The sequence below is a fragment of the Dendrobates tinctorius genome, unplaced genomic scaffold, assembly GCF_039654945.1.
Source record: "Dendrobates tinctorius isolate UK_male_01 unplaced genomic scaffold, ASM3965494v1 ptg000321l, whole genome shotgun sequence".
In the NCBI taxonomy this organism is placed as follows: domain Eukaryota; kingdom Metazoa; phylum Chordata; class Amphibia; order Anura; family Dendrobatidae; genus Dendrobates; species Dendrobates tinctorius.
The window spans coordinates 1,423,298-1,445,192 of NW_027361988.1; the positions used below are offsets into that span (position 1 = coordinate 1,423,298).

At 43.8% G+C, this 21,895-nt stretch overlaps 1 long non-coding RNA gene across 1 annotated transcript; it reads left to right on the forward strand.

Moving 5' to 3' along the window:
• Window positions 1-570: 570 nt before the first annotated feature.
• LOC141073988 (uncharacterized) lies at window positions 571-14,525 on the forward strand. Its single transcript, XR_012227105.1, has 5 exons — window positions 571-746; window positions 829-1,133; window positions 1,332-1,422; window positions 13,025-13,182; window positions 13,772-14,525. It is a non-coding gene; the product is annotated as an uncharacterized lncRNA (long non-coding RNA).
• The last annotated feature ends 7,370 nt before the right edge of the window (window positions 14,526-21,895 follow it).

The window sequence follows — 21,895 nt, forward strand, 5'->3', positions numbered from 1 at the left end:
TATCTCCTGCAGTATTGCTAATGCCGATTCCAGTGTCGGTAATGAGACGAGAATTAGCGTTATGGAAGATGAGTCTATGAGGAACGTGTTCAGCTGCCGACTCCGAGGAGGAAACTGCTTGTTGTCTGTGGCCTAAATATATAGGTTTTATTAGTAGATGTCAGGGAAGAAAACTAAACCCTGTAAGATAATAAATCTCCTCATATGTTTCCCTTATTATCTCCAGTAATTGTATTATTACACAGGATTCTTATGATGTTACATCGGATCATCTTCTTCTCATTCAGGTCTCTACAATATCGGATCCTCTCAGTGAAGATCTTCTACAAAAGAGAATTTTCCTGATTTACCCATCAAGGATGGATATGGACAGAGACAAGATGGCGGAGAGGATGTTACACCTCACCCTAGAGATCCTCTTCCGTCTCACTGGAGAGGTGAGAGATTCTGATGACGTCACATTACATCATTCTTATCTATGGGAAGAACAGATGGACAGAACTGGAGAGGTGAGGACTCTGGGAATGTCTGTAGTGAGATTTATTAATGTGTCTCTCCATAACCAGGATTACACAGTGGTGAAGAAGACCTCTAGTGATCGCTGTAAGGACCCTGTGTCTGAGGGATGGGGAAGACCCCTGAGCCCAATCACGGGGCCTCCACTTCACCCCCTGACACATAAGGACATCAATGACCAGAAGATCCTAGAACTCATCTACAAGATGATTGAGCTGCTGGCTGGAGAGGTGACACTGCTGAGAATGCTGGGACATTATACAGTAACACTATGAAGGGATCGGGGGATGACGGTATCATTGTATGTGTCAGGTTCCTATAAGGTGTCAGGGTATCGCTGTCTATTTCTCCATGGAGGAGTGGGAGTATTTAGAAGGACACAGAGATCTGTACAAGGATGTCATAATGGAGGTTCCCCAGCCCCTCACATCTCCAGGTAATAGACAGGACTAAATACACACGGCATATAATTATCTGTATGTAGAGAATGAATTCAGTCCCTGTATGTGTTTCCTCCAGATCTATCCAGTAAGAGGACAACACCAGAGAGATGTCCCCGTCCTCTTCTTCCACAGGACTGTAACCAAGAAGATCCCAGTGCTCCTCAGGATCATCAGGTAGGAGGAGAGAAGGTGTCAGGAGATCTCCCCTATGATGTGTAGACGGCTGTGAAGGTCTTGTGCTCAGTCTTGTTTTATCCACCAGTATTATATGTTTTATACTTGTGTAATGAGAACGGTGGAGATGGCAGGATTAGAGCTGATCATAGATGGGACTTCTCCATCTGTCTGTGACTTTTACAATATTTGTTTCAGGGAGAAGATCTGACCCATATTAATACTACAGAGACATATGTGAGGGGTGATGAGTGGTGTAAAGAGGAGATTCCCACATATGACTACCCAGGTGAGTAGTGACCACTGAATGCAGAGAAGTCACAGATTCCTCTCAGTCACCGGCTGTGGCTGCTTTATCGGTGGTGTAGTCCGGCCGTATTACCATGATCACCATTTTGTCTCCCGACCACAACATTCTCCTCCACCCAAAACCGTTCAAGTAACTTTGGGCATTGAAAGCCCTTTTCTATAGAACTTACAACCTGGAGGATTCACCTACCCCCTGGGATTAAGAGACGCTGACCGTTACCTGCCCAGATCTGTAACTATAAAGCCAAATGACAGGGTACTTAGAATGTGCTGACATGAGATTCTCATGCTCTGGGGTGGGGCTGTGGGCGGGGCTGTGGGCGTGGCTTTATGTGGTACACTGATTACATATTCCTCTGTATTGGCTTATGAAAGGTCGCTGATCCCTCACTGACCTGCCCCCATTATTACATAATGCATATAATAGCATTGATATTATTGGTGATAATGCCTATAATATTGTGGCTATTGTGAGGCTTAGAAAAAAAATTACATCCAGCAAAATGACACCAGCGGCGCCTGCGCAGTAGCCTCTATCTCTTTTTTTTTAAAAAAAACTTCTTTTTTATTGAATTTATATAGAATACAACATAAAGACCATTGTATACAGTGCAATAGCTACGAGCATTTATTCCATGGCGCTTTACATGTGGAAAAGGGGAAATATAGACAAGTATAGTAAACATGTGTAAGACATTGACACACAAGTACATAAGGAGAGGGGACCCTGCCCGCGAGGGCTCACAGTCTACAGGGATGGATGAGGATACAGTAGGAGAGGGTAGAGCAGGTCGTGCAGTGGTTCAGTAGACCGAGGATCATTGCAGGCTGTAGGCTTGTTGGAACAGGTAGGTCTTCAGGTTCTTCTTGAAGGTTTCCGTTGATGGTGAGAGTCTGATGTGTTGCGGCAGAGAGTTCCAGAGTATGGGGGAAGCACGGGAGAAGTCTTGTATGCGGTTGTGGGAAGAGGAGATAAGGGGGGAGTAGAGAAGGAGATCTTGAGATGATCGAAGGTTGCGTGCGGTTAGGTACCTAGAGATCATGTCACAGATGTATGGAGGAGACAGGTTGTGGATGGCTTTGTATGTCATGGTCAGGGTTTTGAATTGGAGCCTCTGGGCAATAGGAAGCCAGTGAAGGGCCTGGCATAGGGGGGAGGCTGGGGAATAGCGGGGAGACAGGTGGATTAGTCGGGCAGCAGAGTGCAGGATGGACTGGAGTGGAGCCAGAGTGCTAGAGGGGAGGCCAGAGAGTAGGAGGTTGCAGTAGTCGAGGCGGGAGATGATAAGAGCATGCACTAGTGTTTTTGTGGTTTCGTGGTTGAGGAATGAGCGGATCCGGGAAATATTTTTGAGTTTGAGGCGGCGGGAGGAGGCGAGGGTTTGGATATGTGGTTTGAAAGAGAGTGCAAGTCTTCTAATAGATACCAATCTGAGTTAATGAAAGACACCGTTATCCCCTGTATTTCTCCAGTAGACAACATCGATTCCATGAACATTTTCCATTTTCTGAAAAACTTTTCTGTAATTTTATCTTTCTGTCTTTCTGCCTCTTTTTCTTCCAAATACAAGACAGAAAGCAGCCCTGCCTTTACGTCTTTTACCCCTGGAAGCGTTTTGGCAAGCCAATGTTGTAAAATTAGACGCTTTGTTACCAGAGTCAGAGTATAAGCAGTTTTCCACCACTTGTTTTGCCTATCGTTTAGTGAAACAACCAGCTCATTGGATCGATATCCACCCGAATCCCACATATCTGTAAATACATGTCTTGGATCTTGACCCAGAGTTCTTGTGTTTTAGGGCACGACCATATTCCATGTTCCATGTCTGTTTTAGGAGTGTTACATTTAGGACAACTCGTTTGTCTATCAGGTTTTTGTGGAGTAGGCTGTATATTAAATCCGCATATCGTTTTGTGCATTATCCTAAACTGGCTGTCCCTCCACTGCTCATTGATAATATGTTTCCTTACCAGTTCCCAACCTTGTAGTATTTTATGATTGAGTTCTCCATCTTGTATATGTTTTTCCCATTTGTGAAAAACTCTGTCTGTTCCCGATGGGCGTAGCGTGTCCCTCAGTTCCCCATATATTGAGGAGATCGATACTTCCCCAATGTCCCTGGTAACCATGTCACCCCATACCTCGGAGTCGATTTCCTTCCTCACATCCTGCAAATTATCTAATACATAATGCTTTAATTGACTATAGAGCATCAGATGGAAACGTGGCATTTTATATTTGTCTATCACCTCTGGTCCCGTCAACCAATGACATCCCTGAACATGTATTAAGTCATCTAACGTCTGTATACCTTATTGGATCCATTCCGAATATAGTTTATTTTCTCTACCCAATTTAAAAGCTGGGAACGCCCAAGAATTAAGATGTTTTGATACCCTCCATGACATTTTCCGTTTTTTCCGTACTGCCTTCCATGTGGCAATGGTGTCCTTACAGATTACCGAGTGCATAATATCTGGAGGAATAGGTGACAATGGTGTGTGAAGCAATGCCGTCAGGTCCCATGGACCACAAAATTCCGATTCTAGCGCATAATCAGTATAACGCCCCGTCTTTTTAATCTAATCAATTACATTTCTCATTAAGCATGAGAGATTGTAGCCTCTAATGTTTGGAAATCCTACCCCCCTCCCTCTTTTGAGCGCATTAGAACTCTCAAAGCAAGTCTCGCCCTTCTCCCTCTCCATATGAACCTAGAAAAGGCCTTATTCAGTCTTAGAACATCCACGTGTCTGATCAGCATTGGAACAGTCTGCAATGGGTACAAAAGTCTTGCAAAACTTGTCATTTTGATTAGATGGCATCTTCCTAATAGTGAGAGGGGTAAGCTCCCCCATCTTTCCAATTCTTTTTCTATTTTGTCAGTAATTGGTTTATAGTTTAGATCATATATCTGTTTCGGGCATGTCCCCAAATTTATTCCCAAGTATTTTATAGATGTTGTCGCTTTCGGGATACCCACTATATTATTTTCCTGGCTTCGTTTCTCACCATTTCTCATAAACAAAATCTCGCATTTACTCTTATTTAACCGAAAGCCCGAAAATTCTCCAAATTTTTCAATCTCTGATAGTAATCTAGGGAGATCTTCTTCTGGATTTCTCATAAATACAATTATGTCATCCGCAAATAATGCAGATTTAGCCATCTGTCCCTCCACCGCCACTCCCCTGTATATATCATGATCATTTAGATATCTTGACAGGGGTTCTATTGCCAGGTTAAACAGTAGAGGAGACAGAGGGCACCCCTGCCTCGTTCCTTTTTTCAGCTTGAAGGTTTCTGACAAAAATCCGGGCGTATATATCCTTGCTCTTGGGTTATGATATAGAGCTGTCACAAAATCCCTAAATGGGCCCACCAAATGTATTCTGTCTAATACTTGACCCAGCCACGGCCACCTCACGTCACACGCTTTTTCTGCGACTAGTGTGACCATGGCTGGATCTTCCCCCCGTTCCAGGTGTTTATTTCTAGTCACGACTAGTAGCAGCATAGCTTTCCTAATATTAGTAACGGCTGACCTTCCCTTTACAAAGCCTGTTTGATGATTCGAGATTAACCTAGGTAGTATTCTAGCCAGTCTATCGGCCATTATTTTTGAAAGGAGATTGACATCTTGGTTTATTAATGATATTGGCCTATATCCCGAGGGATCTTCTAGATCTTTCCCTTCCTTCGGGAGGAGTTTTATGTAAGCCGTATTCATAATTTCTGACAGGGCTTCCCCTTGCAGAATACTGTTAAATAGATCTTTAAGTATGGGAGTTATTTGTCCATTTAATGATTTATAGAAAGATCCATTAAACCCATCGGGTCCAGGAGCTTTATTGGACCCCAACCCCTTTATTGCCATACTTATTTCTTCCTCTGTGATATAACCATTTAAGTCCTGTAACTCCTCATCCGTAAGTTTCGGGATATTAATTTTGTCAAGCCATGCGTCATCCCCTGTTGCGTCTTGTCGTCCTTCCTCTCTGTATAGGTCAGCGTAGCATTTCCCTAACTCCCTATTTATATCTATAGGGTCCGTCAGTCGTTGTCCTTCCTTATTCCTAATTGCCATTATAGATGTAGGAGCATACCTTCCCTTGGCTAAATTGGCCATTACTTTCCCTGCTTTGTCGCCATACCTATTTAATTCTATGTCTAAGTAGCTCCTATGTATTTGTTCCCTTTTTTCTGCCCATTCCTCAAAATCTTTTTTAGCTCTCATCCAATTGTTTTTATCCTCATCCAATAGGGAGTTTTTATACTTTGTATATGTTGTCCTGACTTCGTTAATTGCCCTTAAAAATTGGTCTTTTAATTGCTTCTTTAATCTTTGTGTGTGGGCTATGATGTTTCCCCTTAATGCCGCCTTCGCTGTTTCCCAATAAAGTCTAGGGTTGGATTTGTGTTCTTCATTATGGGATGTAAATTCTGTCCACCATTCTCCCATCCGTTTAACAAAATCATAATCTTTCGTCATGGTTCCCGGAAAACGCCATATGTAGTCTGTCCCTTTCTGGTGTATATCAGCCAGGTCCAGAGTTACAGGACTATGATCCGAGATCACCATGTCTTCAATATTGACAGCCAGCATTTTAAGCAAAAGCTTGTCTGAAAGAATAAACATGTCTAACCTCGACCATGTCTTATGCGCATGAGAGTAATGTGTAAATTCCCGGTCCATAGGGTGCGTTGATCTCCACGCATCCTTTAGCTGCCAATTCATTATCATGTCTTCTAAGTACCCTTTTCTCCCCGTGTGCCCTTTCTCCTGACCCAGGTTTAATCCTGCTAACCTCCCTTTTCTATCCTCGTCCTCTCTAAGTACCTCGTTATAATCTCCCCTTATAATTATGTTATCATTCTTATCCGTAAGTATTGTGTTCTGTAAAGATGTAAAGAATATCTTTTGGTTTGTGTTTGGGGCGTATATGTTATATAAACTAACAATGTCGTTATGTATTTGTAATTTCAAATGTATTATCCTGCCCTCTTGGTCTGTCTCTACAGATGTCACTTTATGTGCCAACGCTTTATGTATGAGTATTAGGACCCCTGCTTTCCTGTCTGACGCACTAGAGCCATAAACTTCTCCCACCCATAGTTTCTTCATCCTAAAAATATCTCCCTTGGCTAGATGCGTCTCTTGAAGCAAGGCTACATCTACCCTTAGTCGTTTCAAATGATGGAGTACCATCAGCCTTTTGTTTGGTGAACGTAATCCCTTTACACTCCAAGTTATTAACCTAACCATTTTTTAGTATAAGATATTTCCTTCTGCGGTTATAGGTGAAATTCAACTGCACCTTAATCGGGTACTTTATGTCATTAAGTAACTTTTTAGCCAGTAGTAATCTCATAAGTTTATAACAAGTAGAATCACGGAAATCCCCCCCCCCCCCCCCGTTTTCCCCATTCCCCAGTCCTCCCTCCCCCTGTAGAAACCACGTCTTTGACTTCTCTTTTTTTCCACCACTTTCCAGACCGAACTATCCTCCGTCCGCCGTATTTCAAACATCTCACCTTAACCGTTGATTTTATATGTAGTTAGACCCTGAGCCCTAAACCTCTTGTAAACATCAAACTTCCAGCCTTTAGACCCTAAACATCCCCCAAACTTCTGTATACTTACAACAGTTCTAAAATTCCTGAACTTCTCCCCCCAACAGTACCAAAAAAGCCCCTTTTATCGCCCCATCTATGAAGCCAAAGAAGCATGAAGTTTGTTCCCCCCCAAGAGAGCCCCAACAGTATACTTTTAACAAATATGGGGCAATTTCACCCTTAGAAAGTTCTCAACTCAGAACAAAGCAATACAACTAGTGTTGTCCTTGTCCATCTTCCTAATATACTGGTCGCCACCAGCCGGGATTGTCAAGAGTCGGCATAAAGTTCTCTCCTGTGGAGACATCTCAGTACCTTAGTCCCTTGGAACAAGAGAACACAAAGCTCGACAGCCGCTGGTGCACTCCATATCCTAGATTGATGAAATACGCATCCTGGGTCTTTCTTTTGTCTCAGCTGTATCTGCATAGCCTAAAAGGGGGGGAGGAGAAAAAAAAAGGTGGGGGGAGGAAGACAGAACAGAAAAAGAACAAGAAAAAGGGATTCCACGGGGGGGGGGGGGGGGGGTGGTAGATTATGAGATCTGTAGGTGAAAGAAAGCGTCCCTTCACAAACCGGCTAATGAACATATTGGTGATTGTTGCGTCTTCGTGCGTATTTTAGATGCAGTCTTTTGTCGGTTTTCAGCTACTTTTTCTCAGAGAGTTGGAGATAACAAACAGTCCTTACTAAGCTCATTATTTATCACACTTAGTCTTCATCACCATCTCTCAAGTGCATCTTGTATGGCTTTAACATTAACTGGACGTCCTTACCAATCACAAGATGTACTTTATCTCGGTTTTTACGTCCTCGCTTCATTTTGCGTCTTGTCTTATTTGGCTTTTCTTGGTCGACCTTGTCACTGGGGGGTCTCTGTTCTTTTGCCATTGAGACTCTTTCATTGTCCCCCTCTGTATGCACCTCCGATCTTAGTCTGTAGGTGTGGGGTTGAGTCGTCCCTCTCTCCTCTTCTATGTTCCTTTCCGCTGCCTCTCTCGGGGGGCTGGCGTTTGCTGGTGATTGGTGGCCGGATGAGGGCATTTGTTGGTTTATACATTCCATGGCCTCTTTAGGATCTATGAACGACTTCATCGTACCCTCTCTTGTTCTGAACCTCAAAGTTGCTGGGTAATTCAGTTGGAATCTTACATTGCGTCTGAACAGTGTAGTACATACTTCACTGAAAGCTCTCCTTCTTCGTGTCACTTCAACCGAAAAATCTCCAAACAGAAGGGCTTTGTGTCCCTGTATTATCAGTGATCGTCGCCTCCCCTTATAGGCTCTCAGTATTTCTTCTTTATCTTTAAAATTCAGATATTTTGCCACAGATTGACGTGGTCTTAGTGTTTCCCTGTTATTTCGTCCACTCCTGCTTTTATCAGGCTCTAGGGGGGCCGATTCTATGGGCACGTTCGACTCTGCACTTGTATGCCAGACCCAACTCCTTTGGCAGTTCTATCTCAAATATATCATTTAATTGTTGTGCTTTTATTGACTCTGGGAGACCTATCAGCTTCAAATTATTTCTGCGGGACCTATTCTCCAAATCGTCCAGTTTATCCATAGTATAAAGCCCCCGTTACACACTGCGATATCGCTAGCAATATCGCTGTAAAGTCACCGATTTTGTGACGTTGCAGCGATATTGCTAGCGATATCGCTGCATGTGATACTTACCTCCGACCGGCTCCCCCTCTGGTTATCGCTGATCGCGCGAGAAGCTCCTGGACCATTCCTCGTCGGTCACTTCCTGCGGCGCTTCCTGCTGTGACGACGAGCAGCGCGTGGAGCCGGGTGGGAGGATGCAGGATCGCCTCGTCTGACAGGTAAGTAGCGACCCCCGTCCCCTGCGATGTCGCTGGTGAGATCTGCCTGAGTGGCAGCTCACTAGCGACCACCTAGCGATGCACCAGCGATCCTGACCGCGTCATATCGCTGGTCGGGATCGCTGGTGCATTGCTAGGTGTAACGGTACCCTAAGAGGACTGTCTCTTTAAATCATTAACCTGTGCCTGTCCTCAGCCTCTGAGATCCTGTGCTCTCCTCCTGTAGCTGCCCTTCCTGATGAGTCATTTTGCACTGCAGCTCTTTGGTGGTGACTTGTATCATGTCAGCTACAGCCTGCTTGAAATCTTCAGTCAGGTACACAGCCATTTCTTTTGCTAACAGCTTGAAATTCATTTGTCCCTGTGTATGGAGCTGGTTTTCCACCAAGCCTCCTAAATCTGCTCCCCTTTGCTGGCTGTGTTCCTCTTCTGTCCCAGGGGCCTTCTTCCCCTTCTCCTGCCCTGTTCCTCTCATCCCCTGGTCTGTCTGACTCTCCTGTCCCGCTTGTGTCTCCGGCGCCATTATTGTACCTCCACCTTGCAGGCTGCCTCCGCTCTCCTCCTCCTCCTCCTCCCTCTCTCTCCCCGCGCCTCTGGTAATAATAATAATAATCTTTATTTATATAGCGCCGACATATTCCGCAGCGCTTTACAGTTTAACAGTTTCAAAACACAAGTCATAAGTAACAACGTTAACAATACAATAATTTAAGCAAAATAAGACAAAATAATCCGCCCCTGCTCGTGAGAGCGTACAATCTACAATGAGGTGGGAGACGTACAGAGTACAGGTGTGTATTCACACTGGTGTATTTACAGTGATGGTCCAGCCATCCTGAGGGAGTGAGGGATGGATGGAGATAGTGAATGGGCTACACACGCACACTTACACATAGAATGACTGTGATTAGTGAACGTGATAGGCCGCTCTGAACAAATGTGCTTTGAGGGAACGCCTAAAACTATGCAAATTGTGGTTAGTCCTAATTTCTTGGGGTAGAGCATTCGAGAAGATAGGAGCAGCACGGGAGAAGTCTTGGAGTCGGGAGTGGGAGGTACGGATTAGTGCAGAGGTTAGTCGAAAGTCGTTTGCAGAGCGCAGCGATCGGCTAGGCCGATAGACAGAAATGAGGGTAATAAATCGGTCCATGTCATGGCCGCTCTCAGATGACACCGCTGCACTCCCAGTGTCAGTTTTAGTTCAGGGCTCTGTGCAATAACAGATTTTTGGCGGCAGTCGGCGGGAGCTCCTTCACCCACGTCCGTACATGGTGGCGCCGGAACCGGAAGTCTAGCCTCTATCTCTTACTTATAGAGGCTACTGTGCAGGCGCCGCCATCACCGGTGACATTTGGCTGGATGTAATTTTTTTCTAAGCATCACAATAGCCACAATATTATAGGCATTATCAACAATAATATCAACACTATTATATGCATTATGTAACAATGGGGGCAGGTCAGTGAGGGATCAGCGACCTGTCATAAGCCAATACAGATGAATATGTAATCAGTGCACCACATAAAGCCCCGCCCAGAGCCCCGCCCACAGCCCCGCCCCAGAGCACGAGAATATAATTTACTGAAAACTACAAATACACATTAAACAACAACCACAAGACGGATTTCATCACCAGGTATCACTGTAATCAGTATAACGGCGCTGACCTGACAGTGTCTGTAGGTTACTGAGCACAATCCTGCTGACAGGTTCCCTTTAAGACATCTCAGCCCTGCACTATTATACACAGTTCTCTATAAATGTGTAATATTTCTTCTTGAAACTCATCTGACAGAAAATATTGGAACTTCCAATAGTATAGATTGTGACGTCACCGAGCCCCATACTCTAATTACCCCAGAGAGGTTTCACCACTAGCTGCTCATTTATTACTGATGGAGACTGTGGAGTTTGATCATCTCAGTAGATGTTATTGTCTATAGTCACAGTGTTTGATTACAGAAGTGTCCAAAATACTCTGATTTTTCAACTTCTCACTATACCCTATATACGGTTGTACACTACTGTCTGGCACATGGCAGTGTTCAGAAGGGAAGGAGCGCCATTTAGCTATTTGAATGCAGATCTAGCTGGAATAGTTTGCAGACACAATGTATGGGGAGCACTGTTCGTGGTCACCTGGCAGCTCAAAAGATGTCCACCATGAACATGCTTGGCGCTATCTTCTCTACTTTCTATATCCCAAGGATTGCCTTGCTCATCGCCCTATAACACCCTTACATGGATCTGCACTTACACTGGGACCCCTAGGCTTGGACCATGGTGTTACCTGCTATTCTGTGGTGTTAGATGGCAAGAAGAATAGTCAGGTAGCCGGGTCAGAACCAGAAGGACAGAATACAGAATCAGAAGACACAAGAGTAGTCAGTAAACGGGCCACGGTCACAGCAGGAAACAAATACACAAGCCGCAAGCTGAGCACAGAGGACTGAACCAGAGGAGAACAGCGCTGTATCTGGCAGATTCCGGCCATGTGCTTTGCACTTTAGTAGGGTGTGGTACTTTCCAATTGGCTGAAGTAGGGAGCAGATTACTCCAGCTGGACAGCAGGAACAGATCCCAGATGAGATTGGACACACCATATGCAGAAGCCCTAATATGACTAAATGACAGAAAACCAGAATAGTAGAAATCCCCATAAAGTGATTCCATTTTATAAATTAATTCCCTGAGGGTTATAATCTATACACACGGGGTCAAAATTGTTGGTACCCCTCATTTAATGACAGAAAAACCCACAATGGTCACAGAAATAACTTTAATCTGACAAAAGTAATAATAAATAAAAAATCTATGAAAATGAACAAATGAAAGTCAGATATTGCTTTTCAGCCATGCTTCCATGCTGCATATGGCACAGGGTGTATAGAATCTGTGCAGGGTACAATGAAATCTCAAGACTATGAAGGGATTCTAGAGAGAAATGTGCTGCTCAGTGTCAGAAAGCTTGGTCTCAGTCGCAGGTCATGGGTCTTGCAACAGGATAATGACACACAATACACAGCTAAAAACAGGCAAGAATGGCTAAGAGGAAAACATTGGAATATTCTGAAGTGGCCTTCTATGAGCTCTGACCTAAATCCTAATGAGCATCTTTGGAAAGAGCTGAAACATGCCGTCTGTAAAAGGCAACCTTCACACACGAGACAACTGGAGCAGTTTGCTCTTGAGGAGTTGCCAAAATACCTGTCGAGAGGTGCAGGAGTCTCCTTGACAGTTACAGAAATCGTTTGATTGCAGTGATTGCCTCAAAAGGTTGTGGAGCAAAATATGTTAGTTAAGGGTACCATCATTTCTGTCTAGGCCTATTTCATGAGTTTTATTTTTTTTTAAATTCTGAGGAAGCATGGCTGAAAAGCAATGTCTGACTTTTATTTGCTCATTTTCATAGATTTTTTATTTATTATTACTTTTGTCAGATTCAAGTTATTTCTGTGACCATTGTGGGTTTTTCTGTCATTAAACGAGGGGTATCGACAACTTTGACCACGTGTGTAGGAGGAGTGAATATTTTGACTCCACAGCCACTTTCCGGAAATTAACACGCAGTGGATGTTGGAGAGTGAAAATTACACATTTGCCATTTTCTTACCTAGCACATAGTGCCCAGATTGTGCTCCAGGAGACACCGCAAATTAAGTGGATTCTTCTCACTATAATATTGCTAAATACAGGAATCCTAAATGTTGTTTGTGCACACTGCAAGACTCCGAAGTGAGAGCGGATTTTGCTGGATTGGTTTATAGAAACTCTGCTGCTTTTCAGCAGCCTTTGAGCCACTAATAGTGTGGGAACCTCTGTTTTTCCATTGACAGATGATGGACCTGAGTCGGGACTTGTTTTTTTGTGAGATGAGAATTGGTATTATTTTCACCTACATAACACTGATTGGTTTCTTTTTATTTGATATTTGGGAGGCAGAATGAACAAAGTGTTGAACACCGCACACTACTGGCTCATTAAACAAGGTTTTCTATTAGACTGTGAACTGTCATTGTCTTGGTAAATAAAGTTTTTTACATAGCTTGCCATTTTTATGGACAGTTTAAGTAGAAATGTTCAAAAATATAAAACTCAATTATATTTTATTAAAAAATATTTTTTTATCTTAGCAGATGACTGTACCAGGAGATCAGAGGGACAGCTGACATCTTCAATTTTGAAATCAGAAGATCTTGAGATCCTACAAGATACAACTGAAGTGAATGCCATTACTCCAGATATATCATCATCCACTCACAGCAAAGATCTGTCATCTGATCCTATGAAACAGGTCCCATCTTCTGATTCATTACTGACTACTAAGGAAAATGAAAGTCACAAAAGAGGCAATAAAAAACAAACTGCTCCTAAAGCAAAGAAGTCATTTTCATGTTCAGAATGTGGAAAATGTTTTATATGGAAATCACGTTTTCTTGCACACCAAAGAACTCACACAGGGGAGAAGCCTTTTTCCTGTTCAGAATGTGGGAAATGTTTTAACCAGAAATCACATTTCGTTAATCACCATAGAACTCACACAGGGGAGAAGCCTTTTTCCTGTTCAGAATGTGGGAAATGTTTTATAAAAAAATGTAATCTTAATATACATCTAAAAATTCACACAGGGGAGAAGCCTTTTTCCTGTTCAGAATGTGGGAAATGTTTTACACTGAAATCATATTTGGTTAAGCACCATAGAACTCACACAGGGGAGAAGCCTTTTTCCTGTTCAGAATGTGGGAAATGTTTTAACTGGAAATCACAATCAGTTAATCACCATAGAACTCACACAGGGGAGAAGCCTTTTTCCTGTTCATAATGTGGGAAATATTTTGACCAGAAATGGAATCTTTCTAATAATAATAATCTTTCTTTTTTAGATAGCGCTGACATATTCCGCAGCCCTTTACAGTTTGCACACATTATCATCGCTGTCCCCAATGGGGCTCACAATGTAAATTACCTATCAGTATGTCTTTGGAATGTGTGAGGAAACCCACGCAAATACGAGGAGAACATACAAACTCCTTGCAGATGTTGTCCTTGGTGGGAGTTGAACCACATTCTCCAAGCCTCTCATTTCTACGGGTTTCATCGTCCTCACCAAAGGCGACTCATCAGGAGACTTTATTTAATATTGATCTATATTCAAGCAAGACTAGACGAAAAAAAAATTAAAATCATGTATCATGTTATCCGAAACAGAAAACTAGCCACATATAGGCAGATCCCAGGCTTCAAACTATATACTTCGTATAGTTTTTACATCTCGAGGGACACGGATCTATCATTCTACAGGAAACAACCTAGGGGTTTTCAGCCACGGTTGGAAGAATACAGATCTGCTCCATTGACCATCGCTGAACCATGGATATGTATGGAGATGCCAGGTTGTGATCCTCAGATCAACTGGCATTTTACCTTGTATGGACTGAATGGATTGTCATCTTCCTTCGCTTGTCCTTACCTCCTCTCTGTGCGAACCACAGGTGGGGTAGCGACCCTGGGAGCGAATCAGCGGAAGGGTGAGACTCTGTAATGTGCACTCTGTTGGGTACTGTGCTGGGAATGTTCTATGTGTTATCTGCCTGTTTTGTGGTTCAATAAAGCATTGCCACACTGTTTTACCCTCAATGTGTGTTGTCTGAGTAGTGTCGTAGCTGTTTTTGTCCTGACCAAAGTCAGATCTGCCAAATCACCAGTGAGGCCAGATTAGGAGTTTTACGCCCTTAATTTACAAGCGCTTGGAGAAAAAAAGAGACTGCACACACACGAGCCATGGTCAAATCACTTTATCTGACGTAATGAAATACAAGGCAATCTTTTATACCATTTACAACAATATGTAATTCTATGGGGCTCATGTGGCCCCCACCATCACCTCAGTGTCATACCATGTTTACAATGTACCCAGAACACATTATGGTTGACTATTGAGAACATATATGATAAGAAGCATTTTTCCCTTGAAGAGGAGACTGGCAAACTGCAGAGTCATAAGAATAAATGAAAGGCAAATCAAGAATTAAAGGCAATTAAAGGGATATGAAGGCAAACCTTCCATATCAATTTCCCCCTTTTGTAAATGGTATAACCTTTGCCACAGGGTCAACTGATGTCCACAAAGGAGCTACTGTCTCATGGGTCTAGTACCCATACGGGGGCTTCCTACCTGCTTTGCCCATCCACCCTCAGTGTGGACACTCACTTTCCCCATCAGCAATGGCTACCTGGGGTCTATGATACACTACAGAAGGTTCAGCCTTAGATTCTTTTTTATGCATACATTATTCAGTAGCTTAAGTAATACATATATTAGCGCTTTTACGGCTACATAAACCAATAAGCAAAACAACAAAATTTGCATACAAGTCTGTACAATGCCAAAAATCCATCCTGCAAGGCCATTAAACCAATTTGCTGGATTTAGAAAAGAGAATGTGTTACCCCACCAGGAGTCTCTGTTTGCACTGTGTTGTTTTAACCATTGGTCTCTGAGTTCACCTATTTTGTCTATACTGGCCCTGATTGTGAGATTGCCAGCATGGTCGATATAATTACAATAGGTGGGACCAATTATCTGACACATTCCTCCTTCTTTTGCAGTCAGGTAATCTAGTACTATAGTATGCTGGTTAGTAACTACGATTAATTGTCTCTGTATTGTATTAGTCTCATTAAGAACTTCAAGAATCTGGAAAATCTGATCGTCCAGGTAGGCGGTGGCTTCCACTAATTTGTCCCACATTTGGGTTATGAAGGGGTATATTAGCATACTACTGAATATTTTATTTATTTCCCCATTTCTACTACATGCGGCCTACCATTTGGCCGGGGCTTATTGTCTGCAGCCCTTCTATACAAAGTATGAATTGGAACTGCTGCTGTGTCTATTTTACTATGAGGAACTATGAAAGTGGCTGGTATTAGTTTGGCAAGAGTGCAAACCCCCCTTATGTCTGGGCTCACCCACCTGTAGGCACAATGTCCGCAAACCAAGAATACTCCTTCAGGGAGAACACAAACGTGACCAGGGGTCTGTATACATTGGTATAAACTCAAAAGTCCTGACATAGGCTTATGGGCGCACCAAGTATTATTCATCTGTTTTCCACTCATATCAGATATACATTTACCCCTTTCTTTCCTTATTATTTTACCGGTAGATGCTTTACAGCCTTCAATACCATCCTGGTACACCGTATCATTAACCTGTGTTTGATCGCGAGTGTATAAGCGGAAGCAATTATTGTCCTCACCACAGGTGTCTGCTCCAGTGTGTTGAAGACTGAACCACAGTCCATCATTGGGAATAGGGTCTGAGTGAGGGATTTCAGTCCTCCTCCTGGCGACCATATTTCCGACATCTGAGTCATATTCCCGCCGCCACATTTGTACCTTTAGGCCGCGTTACATTAAACTGAAACCAGGGATTAGAGACCCATCCAGTTATAGCCAATGAGGCAGATATATCACGGGGCACATCTTTTCCCCAAAACCTAGATTGAGTCCAAGTCTCATTGTGTAAGCAGTGTGGGGTTAATACCTCCCATGGCTCCAGAGGTAAGGATAAGTACGGCATGGTCCTCGCAGATACTGGGCTGTGTGTACAGACCCAACAGTCCTTCGGTTTCTGTCCTTCCATGTCCTTTATAAGAAGAGCATGATGCCGAATAAGTTTGTTGTCCCAATCAGCATTTAAGAGTTTGTCCTGTGTCTCTGTAGAGTGCAGTAACCCTGTCACTGCCAGCAAGGTGATGAGGAGAACAGTCATTCTGCTGTTGACAGGACCTTCTTGCAGTGACTGGCGTGGATCCAGGTGGGCTTTCCCTCAAGTTTTACTGAGATGGATGTGGTAAGCTGGACTTGGAAGGGGCCGTCAAATCATGGGTCCAGGCTCCTTTTCAAGTGTCTGCGTGCAACCACCCAATCACCTGGATTCAACTGATGCACATCTGCACTGGCATTAGGATCTGGAATGGATGAGAACACATGTTTATGAACCACATTAAGACTTTCCCGCAAGGCCTGGACGTAGGCTGTCATAGAACCGTAAGTACCAAAAAAATCCCCTGTTAATGGGAAACAAGTGATAGCACAACTCAGAAAGCAGTATATATCAACAAAGAACCATATCTCAACTATTAAGTGAAAATTAGGGACCAAAAGAGTTTTAGCAAAAAAAGTAAATTTTATTACATAATAATTAAAAACAGCAACAGAGCATCAATGCTAAAGCAGGCAGTGATAGACATAAATAATTGATGACATCTAGAGTAAAAAAATCCAAGTGGATAGAATAATCGTAGAGAGCATTACTCCCTCAAAGTACTCAATAATAAGTCACATCCATATAGTATAAATATAATCTAGAATGCCTCATTCATCGATCTGCCATATTTATGTAGTAGAGATAATAGAGAATATTTCTCTTGCCGAAGGATTTCTTTTAATGAATTCACTAAAATGTTAGTTCTTAGCTAAGGCACCGTACATTGCACCGTAAGCAGTTTTCACCGCACGGAGAGTGGATTTCAAAAAGCTGCGCCAATCACATGAACTCGCATAAAATGGCATGAGTTAAAAATGAGTACAAATAATTGCCACAATGTGAGCTGGCAAAAATTAGCCCACTGTGATGTCCAAAAAGAACAACATAAGCAAACAGATAGTTGCTAAGCAGAGTAAACTACATATTAATGCAAATTAAACTGGGCGCAATTTGATTTGAAAGTACAAGTAATAGCCTCAGCAAATACTGGCGAACATAAGCCCATTAAGATGACCAAACTAGGGCAAAAGCAAACTATTATCTACTATGCAGAGAAAAGCCTATTAATGCAAGTTAAACCAGATGACAATTCTGAAATAGAGTAACGTAACACTTACATTAAAGTGACTATGTGCTGCCGCTGCCTGCCGCCTCTACGCGCGTTGCGCCTTGGCTTCCTTTAGTGAATTCATTAAAAGAAATCCTTCGGCAAGAGAAATATTCTCTATTATCTCTACTACATAAATATGGCAGATCGATGAATGAGGCATTCTAGATTATATTTATACTATATGGATGTGACTTATTATTGAGTACTTTGAGGGAGTAATGCTCTCTACGATTATTCTATCCACTTGGATTTTTTTACTCTAGATGTCATCAATTATTTATGTCTATCACTGCCTGCTTTAGCATTGATGCTCTGTTGCTGTTTTTAATTATTATGTAATAAAATTTACCTTTTTTTGCTAAAACTCTTTTGGTCCCTAATTTTCAGTTAATAGTTGAGATATGGTTCTTTGTTGATATATGTCATAGAACCGTGTTGCATTTGTAGCACCTGTGGGAAGTACAGACCAGTCTTTGGTGCACTACCAAACAGGACTTCAAAAGGAGACAAGCCTGTCTTTCTATTTGGAGTGTGTCTGACTGGAAAGAGTGCAAGAGGCAAGCACTCTACCCAGCTCTTTCCTGTGTCTGCCATGGCCTTTTGACTTTTCAGTTTAAGGGTCCCGCTTAATCTTTCCACTTTCCCACTACTTTGTGGCCTATATGGTGTATGAAATGCTTGCTGTACACCCAGGGCCTGCATGACTTCCCTCATTATTTCTCCCGTGAAGTGTGCACCCCTATTGCTTTCTATGGATTCTGGGACACCATACCTGCAGATCAGTTCTTTCATCAGTTTATCTGCAGTCGTTTTAGCATTTTCACATTTTACCGGATGGGCTTCCGGCCAGCCAGAGAAGAGAGCTACACATACTAGGACATTTGCATACACTCCTACCTTGGTAGCTGTAGTCAATCTGCAGTCTCTGAAACTGGTAGAGAGGCCAAGTTGTCGCTTTCTTAGGGACTTTTACTGTTTTACCTGGGTTGTGCTGTGCACAGATGAGGCATGAATGTACAAGTTTTGCGGCTGCGTAACTGAAACCAGGAGCGATCCAGAAGGCATCTACCATGGCACACATGTGACTTTTTGAGGCGTGAGTGGGGCCATGTGTTGCTTGCGCCATAATCGGGAACAGGGACTTCGGTAGGCACAACTTATTCTTATTCTCCCATACTCCGTTTGAGTTCAGCTCAGCTCCCAGTCTCCCCCGGTGTACCTTCTCTGTTTGGGCAGCCTGTTGCTGGAGAGATTTCAGGACATCTAGGCTCAGTGTGGCTGGAATACGCTGACTCCCCGCCACCGTCCACTGCTCTCTCTAGGCCGCCTTGCTGCTACTTTAGCAGACTCGTCCGCCCTTCTGTTGCCCTCTACCTCCACGGAGTCACCTTTTGTGTGTGCTTTTACCTTGACAATGCCAACCTGGACTGGTAACATCAATGCCTCCATTAATTGTTTCACCAGCTCTGTATTTTTAATGGGCTTACCGGCTGATGTAAGGAATGCTCTGCTTCTCCATATAGGGCCATAATCATGGGCTATTCCCCATGCATAATTCGAATCTGTGTAAATATTAGCGACTTTACCTGCACCAGCTCTACACGCCTCAGTGAGTGCCTTCAACTCTGCCTCCTGTGCTGACATTTGAGGAGGGAGTGGTTCAGCTCGGATTACCTCATGTGAGGATACTACTGCATATCCATCCTGGTGGTATCTGGAGCCATCTACAAAAAAAACCTCAAAATCTGCATTAGGAACAGTTCTATGCAGTCATGTTCATGAGTCATGTCAAAGTATTCTTCCTCACTTGCTAATACGGTCACCAATTCCCACTTTTCTGGATCCACAGGCAGGAGGGTGGCTGCATTCAGAACATTACATCTCTTGAGGGAGACATAATCAGGAATTAGTAGAGCACACTCAAGTCGGAGCTGTCTGGTCATAGACAGATGTCTTGGTTGAACTTGTACGAGTATGGAATGGATGTCATGTGGGAAATAAATTGTCAAAGGAATGAGATCATAGGGGTCTGGGGACAAGCAGTCATAAAGTGGTTGCATCATTTGTGAAGAAGGCCTTATTCAAGGCCTACTGTAGGTCACTAAGCCTAGGAAAGTGCGTAGATGCTGATGTGACCTGGGTAGAGGGAGATCTTGAATTGCCTGTTTCCTGTAAGGTGTCTGGTACCTTCGGCAATACAATGTCCCAACAAATGTCACCTTTTGTTTGTAATACTGTAATTTGTCACGTGAGACCTTGCAGCCCTTTTCTGCTTAAAAAAACATAGCAAGGAGACTGTGGCTTCCCTGCAGGACCTCTGGTCCAGGCAGAACAGCAAAAGGTCATCCACGTACCGTAATAGTACAATCAGCGGATGAGGTGATTGCCACTACTCAAGGATACCTGCCATCGCTGCTGAATAGATGACAGGGGGTTTCTTTCCCCCTTTGTGGGAGAACTGTCCAACAATATTGTTTACCTTTATGAGTAAAGGAAAAGATACTGACAGTCAGGGTGCAGGGGTACAGAGAAGAATGCACCCGCTAAATCAATGACTGCGAAACATTTTGACGTTGCTGGGATCTGTGACAGTATTGTGTGTGTGTGTTAGGGACGATTGAGGTCACACTCTCTGTAACATCATTAATAGCCCTTAAGTCATGAACCTTTCTGTAAGTGTCAGCAAACTCTTGAGTCCTTTTTCCCTAATGGGATACAAAGGGGTGTTGCAGGGGGAAGATCTTTGCACTAGAACCGCCCTGCCTTAACAAACTCTCTAATATCTCTGCTCGGGGCCATTGATTTGGCTAGGCTCAAGGGGTATTGCTTTAACAAGGAGGATTGGTTCCTTTTTTTTTTTCCCCCAATTTAATCATGATAGTAAATTCATAGGGGTATTGTCACTAACAATAAGTTTTGCAAGTACCACAATTCCAGCACTTCACTGTTTCTAGGTCCCTTGGTCCCCTATTACGTCTCCACTGTTTTCCTTGTGCTCCAGCATACATGACAGGTTGTCTTACCGTCCTTGTTTGCTCAACTTCTTTAGCTACCTTAAGGAGGTCTTTCGGATCTACATGTCTCCATTCAGGTCTGGCTGTCTGTACTGCGTCTTGTAAGTCTTTGTTCATGACGTCAATGAATGCATTTGGAGCGCCCTCGGTGGCCAGGGCTGTGGGGTACTCGGTACTGGATCCGTTGATCTCAATGGGAGTTGTCACGGAAGCTGTGACCCGGTCCGTGGCCCTGGTGCTCCATGGCAAAAAGGGGAATGAATGGATAATAGAATAGAATAGTTTGTGATGCCACCTGTGGTGTTCGGCAATGAAGATGTTAGGCCGACGCTGCATGCAGATCCTCTGGGACTGGTGGTGTGGTGCAGCCAAGATGGTGGAGCTCCCCACAGGTGGAGCTGTAGTCCCAGGGCAGTGTAGATGTGGTAAAGGAGAAGAGGCGCAGGCAGTGTAGAAACTGGTACTCAGATGTAGCAGTGTGGAGTGCAGCGTCGGACTGGCCCACCGGAGAACCGGTGGATTCTCCGGTGGGCCCTGGCATCTGGTGGGCCCTGGCACCTGCTGGCATACAGGGCCAGCAGTTGCCTAGGGCCCCCGCTGCTCCAGGGGCCCCCAGCCAGTGGTGTGTCGCACACCATGCAGCTGCTATGGGGGCCCCTGCCAGCGGAGCAGCAGCGGGTGTCAGGAGGCAGGAGCCCCTGTCCCAGCTGCTAAAGAGAAATGAATATTCACTGCGAAGCATATCATTTCAGGTCTCCACCCCCAGAGGCCCCGCCCCCAGCCCAGTAAGCCGCTCTGCATCAGGGCCGGCGCCGCCCTCAGTCCTCTCTGCTCCTGGCTCACAGCCAGTGGGCGATGACGTCACTACATCACACACCCGCTGTGTGTCTGGCAGAGGGGACAGCTCCTGACACTGAAGCCGGGATCAGCGTGGGAGCGAGGAGGAGAGGTGAGTATTGTGTTTTGTTTGTTTTTTTATATCTCTCTCGCTCTCTCTATCTGTCTCTCTCTATCTATCTATCTCTATTTCTCTATATCTCTCTCTCTCTCTTATATCTATCTATCTATCTTTCTATCTCTATCTATTATCTATATCTATCTATTTCTA